The sequence below is a fragment of the Alexandromys fortis genome, unplaced genomic scaffold, assembly GCF_014885135.2.
Source record: "Alexandromys fortis isolate MF-2015 unplaced genomic scaffold, M_Fortis_MF-2015_v1.1 scaffold_1, whole genome shotgun sequence".
Taxonomy (NCBI): Eukaryota; Metazoa; Chordata; class Mammalia; order Rodentia; family Cricetidae; genus Alexandromys; species Alexandromys fortis.
In genome coordinates this window covers 31,830,041-31,836,040 of record NW_026067927.1, presented here as the reverse complement: position 1 = coordinate 31,836,040, position 6,000 = coordinate 31,830,041, and the positions used below count along the sequence as shown (strand labels likewise).

At 53.1% G+C, this 6,000-nt stretch overlaps 1 protein-coding gene across 3 annotated transcripts in view; it reads left to right on the top strand.

The window, feature by feature from the left end:
- The first annotated feature begins 5,306 nt into the window (after positions 1–5,306).
- The window catches only part of LOC126502569 (semaphorin-4D), an 86,303-nt gene continuing 85,609 nt past the window's right edge, over positions 5,307–6,000 (top strand). For all 3 annotated transcript variants that reach the window (XM_050143700.1, XM_050143698.1, XM_050143701.1), the window contains exon 1: positions 5,307–5,503. The gene's annotated coding sequence lies outside the window, so the exon portion shown is untranslated. The remainder of the gene's footprint in view (positions 5,504–6,000) is intronic.

Below are 6,000 nucleotides of genomic sequence, written 5' to 3'. Positions count from 1 at the left end.
GATTGAACTCCCGCTTTCCTGACTGAACTATCACTCAACTCTCAGCAGAATATTTTTTCAAACACTTATTTCATTATTTTACTGTGTGGGAGTGGGGAATGCTGCGCATGTTCTTGGAGTTTGGAAGAGGGTGTCCTATCCCTGGAGCTGAAGCTACAGGGAGTAGTGACCACTGGGCATGGGTGCTGGGGACTGAACTGGGGTCCTCTGAAGAGCAGGGAGGCCTCTCAACTGTCAAGACATCTCTCCCCCTCCCCGGATTTTTGTTATTTTCTATAATAATCAAAATTTGAAGTGAGGGGCAGGTCGTCCATTGAGATACTGAGAGTCATATATGCCGTCCCTTCTACTTTATTTCAGATGTTTTAGTAAGTCTGCTTTCCTGTGCCCTCTTCACCGCAACTCTTCTGGTTATGTTAGATGGCAGATTGCAGCAAACCCTAGACGCATGACTGCTGGCTTCCCAGAGTGCTTGCACCGTTTCCTACTCACGCGAAGATGGGAGGAGGAGTGGGAGGCAGGAGGAGGCAGTGGTGTATGATTAAGATTGTATATGAAATTGTCAAAGAATAAACACATATTTTGTAAGTTGAATATCTTACCTCTAGCTTTTAACTGAGAGGAAGGGTTTCTTTCTAGGAGCTGTGCAGACACAAAATCATAGAGTCACATCTGTCATATGGTTAATGTTTAATGTTAACCAGTGCAAATCTTAGTAGTTTCCATACATCAGTTGCCACCAGGCATAGAATAGTGGGTAGTTCATTGTGACCTCAGAACAGTGACTTTCTGGTCCCATTGCTTCCGAAGAAGTGAAGAGACCACACTTTGCAACATTTGGATAACTGGTTTCCCATAAGCCTTGAGATGTCTGCAGGCTTTACCAGACTAGAGATCGCCAAATATAGCTCAGAGAAGAAAGAAAAACTCCCAGAAACAATTTTAGTCGAAGCCGACATAAACTCCAACTTGTGGTGAGAGACGTTGGGGTGACATCCTAGCTGCTGGGTAGAGTGGGGGGACCTTAATTCTGCTGGGATGTGTTGGAAGTGACAAGAGACAATAGGCAAAAGCAAAAAAACAAACAACGAAAAAACAAAGGCGCCCAGAGGCCCCCCGGGGCCCCATGGCTCTGGCAGCCCGGTAGGTTGTCCTGAAGGTCAAAAGAGGTGATGGTAAGGCTGAGGTGGTCTCCTGTCTTGCCCCCCTCCCTTCACAGCCACTCACTCAGTTCTTCTGCGTTAGCACTGGAGCGAAGCACAGCCCCTTTGGAAGATGACAAAGGACAGCTCTGTAACTGTGCTGTGTGCGCAGGGAGGTGGGAAGTACTGCAGAGTGCTGAGGGCTAGATTACAGCCCTGGAGCCCATTTAGTTAGTGCTTGGCCTGACAGCTGAGATGCAAGGAGCAGAAAAGAGCAGCACTGGCGGCAGCAGCTCAGCAGGTCCCCGTTTATACCTTGCTGCAGGGTTGGCTCTAAGATTCCCAGCGCACACTTTAGGGAAAGGGTCTTTCATGGCTTGGGGGAGGGGTGAGGAGAGGCACCGGAAAGCACCAGGGGCATCTGGAGGCCTCAGAGGCTCCCCAGGGGGTGATGGACACTTTGTTTGGAGAGGCTGTCCTGGAAAGGCTGATTCTGGGGGTGTGTGGGGAAAGAGACAGGGACAGGATGGGGGTGGCAGCCACCTTGGAGGTAAAATAATTGAGGGGCCATCCCATATTGCAGATCACATTCAAAAGACCTCTCTTCAGGCACTGGGGAGACACAATGCTTGCCTTAGGAGAAGAGAAATTGGGGCTCCATCCCCAGAACCCATGCTAAAACTAATAATAAATCTGGTGTGGTTGTACGAGCTCGTAATCCCATGCTAGGGAAGCAGAGATAAATGGATCCCTTGGGGCTCTTTGGGACTCATCAGCCAGCCAGCCAGCCTGGACAACTCTGAAAGCTGCAAGCCTGTAAGAGACCCGTCTCAAACAACAACAAAATAAACACGGATGGTGTCTGAGGAATGACACTCAAGATTGTCCTGTCCTCCATATACAGGCATGCTCACATGCTCCCACATCCATGTGACCCTCCCTACCCCGCACGCACACATATAAGATGTCCTTATATTTCCTGAGGCAGATATCAACCACTGTGTGCAGAGGGTGGGGGGCGGGGTGGGGAAGCATTTCTCTGTTCAGTGTGAGAACCTTGATAACCGTGCTGACCTGCTCTCCTGGGGTGGAAATCCCCCACTTAGATGGTTGGACAAAGCCTCCAGCCAGCGTTGGGTACCTCCTGCTTCACACACAGAGCCCAGGGCTCTGCCCAGCTGCCCTGAGGATGGTCCAAGCAAGTCTGTGTGCGCCACTGAATCTACCACACTTGAGAGTCTTTCTCGTGTGAGGTTTGAATCTTATCCCTGGGGTTAGCTTGCTCCTCTGGACATAGAGGCTATCAATATTCTCACAGAAAGATGCAGAAAAATATTTTGTAACCCAGGTATGTGTCTAAGTGCTCAATGTTTCTGGACAATCTGCTTGAAGTTAGTTAGAGGGAGGGGAAGCTGGTTAGAGCAGATGCAGGCTGGGGTTAGTTTTCGGATCGTATATATATATTCAAATGATGCAAAGATAACATGTTTGGTTGGAGAGTTCACTCAGCAGAGATCACTTGCTGGTCTTGCGCAGGGTTTGGTTCTCAGCACCCATGTGGGGCAGTTCACAAGCACCTGTCACTCTAGCTTCAGGAAGACTGATAGTGTCTTAGGGTCTCTGCAGATACTGCATGAATGTGATGGATATAAATACATGCAGGCGAAACACGCATACGCATCATAACATAAAAGCAAACCTTAAAAAAACAAAATGCTAACAGCAATAAAAGAAAGACAGACTAGAACGGGGGGGGGGGGGCGGGGGCGGGGTCCTAGGCTATAAAATGGACCAGAGAATGCAGTTCTAACTGCAGGCTGGGCTTGCTGGAGAGCAATTAGAGGGTTTGTTTTTCTTATCCATTTCCACTGGACTTGCTAAGAAATAACTGGAAGTTCCATGAGGCTAGAGCTGTGGACTCCAGGACAGCTACAGCATGGTCTCTGCTGAGCTCCACGCTGCCCTCTCTCCTCCAGCTGCAGTGCCCTCTAGCAGGTCCCCTCCTGCCCAGACAGTGTGTCTGAGGGCAGGTTCCCATGGGGGCAGTCAACTCAGAGATCACTCAGAACCTCTCTCAGGGGTCACGAAGCCACTGTCTCATGTAATTTGCACCCCGGTATCCAGATCTTCTGTTCGTGATCCTGCAGGGTCCCCCTTCTCTAGGCAATTTGCAGCTCTGTGGATCCCACTGCTTGGGCTGCACACAGTAATTTTCTAAGCTGGAGGTTTCTAGTGTGTCGCCTGCCCTCACCTCTACCCCTAAGATGCTGCTGGCTACCCAAGCAAGGGAGCCCACATTCTAGCTGCGCATCTGTAAAGAACAAAGGAGAGTCCCTTTTATCTCTGTAGCACTTGCATTTACGTATGCATTGACATTCTATGAGCATCTTCCTTCCTGGGATACAGGATGCTGTTAAATAGGCCTTGGACTAACCTGTTCCTGCTGTGCTGTGATCCAGTCAGAACAAAGACAGGGGTGCACCAACACTCAGAATAGGAAGCAACTGGAGAAGCCTCCTCCTTCCTTCTTCCATGTCATAGTCACATGAACTCTATAAGCCTTGCCCACTGTTCTCTGGCCATGTTCCTGCAGCATCCCCCAAGGCTGCTCGCCTGTTTCTCTCAAGGAGCAGCAGAGAATGGAGGCCCAAGGTCAACTTGGAAGCAAAGGAACCAAGAATCAAGTTGAGTTTTGCCGAATTCCAGGCCCAATGCAAGTCATGACCCCTACAGCAAAGACAACCCACACTGCCCTGGTTGGTTCTACTGACTTCACCTTTAGTGGGTCTGTTCTGCTCTAGTTAGTCAAGCACAGACAGGTAGACTGATCCCAGAGGAGCTTCCTGACCCTCACTCAGACCTAACCTTAGGGGTGTTGAGTTTGATTGCGGTCAGCTCCCACCATCCCAACAGTCCCAATCCCATGTTGTGATTCAGGAAACCACGACCCTGAGGTGGAGACTGGTCCTGACTCCTTTCTGGAGTACCTAGGACGGGTTCATTTAGGAACTGGGTATCCTTTTGGGGGGACTGTGTCTTTGAACAGGACTTTCCCACCTTGGCCTGTTACTGTTTGAACAACTTTCACAGGTAGAAAAGGACATAGTCTGTGTATACAGTGTGTGTGTGTGTGTGTGTGCGCGCGCGCGCGCGGGTGTCATGGGATCAAAACTTGCTGTTGCTCCTCAGGTGTTGTCCACTTTGTTTTAGGGGACAGAATCTCTTACTGGAATCTGGGACGGGCTGAAGTAGGTGAGACAGGCACTCTGGGCAGCAAGTTCCATCCAGAGGTCCCCCAGTGTTCTCTGCCTCAGCACTGTGATCACAAAAGAGCACCACTGTTTGGAGCTTCTTAATATAGGTTCTGGAGTATCAATCTCAGCAAACAGATTAAGGATCTAGTTATATCCCTAGCCTTTGTACCAACTATGGGAGGCCCAGAATTAGTGAGAAATGCATCTCACTGGGAGCTACATACAGGAACCCTTTCATCCACAGGAAGCTTAGAAACCTTTAGCAAAGTCAAGGTACCACAGGAGGAATGGTACCTTGCACTAAGAATCCCAAAGGGTCTGCCATAGATCACAGAGTCAAGAGCCCAGGATCTCTGGGGCCAGCCCTGGTGGAGCCAGAGTCTGAGGTGCAGGAGACTTTGGGGACCTAGAGGGACAAACTGGATCATTAAGTGACTGAAAGGAAGGAAAAGTCTCCTTTGCTGGGAATCTCTCTCTCTCTCTCTCTCTCTCTCTCTCTCTCTCTCTCTCTCTCTCTCTCTCTCTCTTTTTTTCAAGAGACCCGGCTAAGGTAGGAAAAAGCCTCTGGGCCAGGACCTCCAGGACTGGGAGTGGGGCAAGGTGAGGGGGTGGAAGGAAAAAAAGAGGAAAAGGAGGAAGAGGGTGTTGGGGGGAAAGAAGAAGAGGTGGTGGAAGGTGGATGGGAAAGGAAAGGAAGGGAGGGAGGGAAGGGAGAAGAGGGGGGCAGGAGAAAGAGTGGGGGAAGGTGAAAACAGGGGCGGAGCGCGAGAGGGCAAGGAGGGAGGGAGAGAGGTTGGGGGTGAGAGGAGGGAGGAGGAGGAAGGGGGAGGGGTGAGGGGAGGGAAGAGACGGGAGGGGGAGGGGAGGAGGCGGGAAGGGAGGGGGAGGGGGTGGGGCCTAAGCGCTCGCCCCGCGCCCTCGGTCCCCACGCCGGCTTCCGCGCCCTCGCGTGCCGCAGCATCTCCGCGCTGCCCGGCCTCCCCGCCGCAACCTCCCCTTGCCGTTTGCCTCTGTCGTTGCTGCCACCATCTCTGCCGCCATTCTTGGCGCGGAGCTGGCCCGGCCGAGCCCCGCCGAGAGCCGCCGCGGGTCGGACGCGCGCTTCAGGTAAGCCACTGGGCCGGCGCGGGAGGAGCGTGCACGGGGCTGGGCAGGTGCGCGGGGCGCTGGGAGCCCCTCGCGGGAAACCGAGGGAACCCAGTTAGAACCCCTCCTGCGTTCTCGCGGGGCCCCCAGGAACCCTCCGAGCTTCCTCCCCAGAGCCTCCCACACCGCACAGACCCGGTCTGCATTCCCACCTGGATGCCGCCAGACTCCCTCTGCATTCGCACCCGGATCCTCCGGATCCCCTCTGTTTCCCACCCGGATCCCTCAGAGCCCCTCTCCATTTCCGCCGCGTCCCCCAGACCCTCTCTGCAGTCTCATCCCAGCCCGGATCCCTCCCCGGCCTCCTCTCCCTGGCTCCCGCCGGGCCCTGGCAGGCAGGTGGCTGCTCTGGAGCAGGGACGCTGGACGCGCAGCCAATCGCGACTTGGCCTGGACAGGCCCTGCGCGCTGGGACCCCCGGGTGCTTGCCCCTTTGGGCCGCGCCTGCCAGCCAGGTC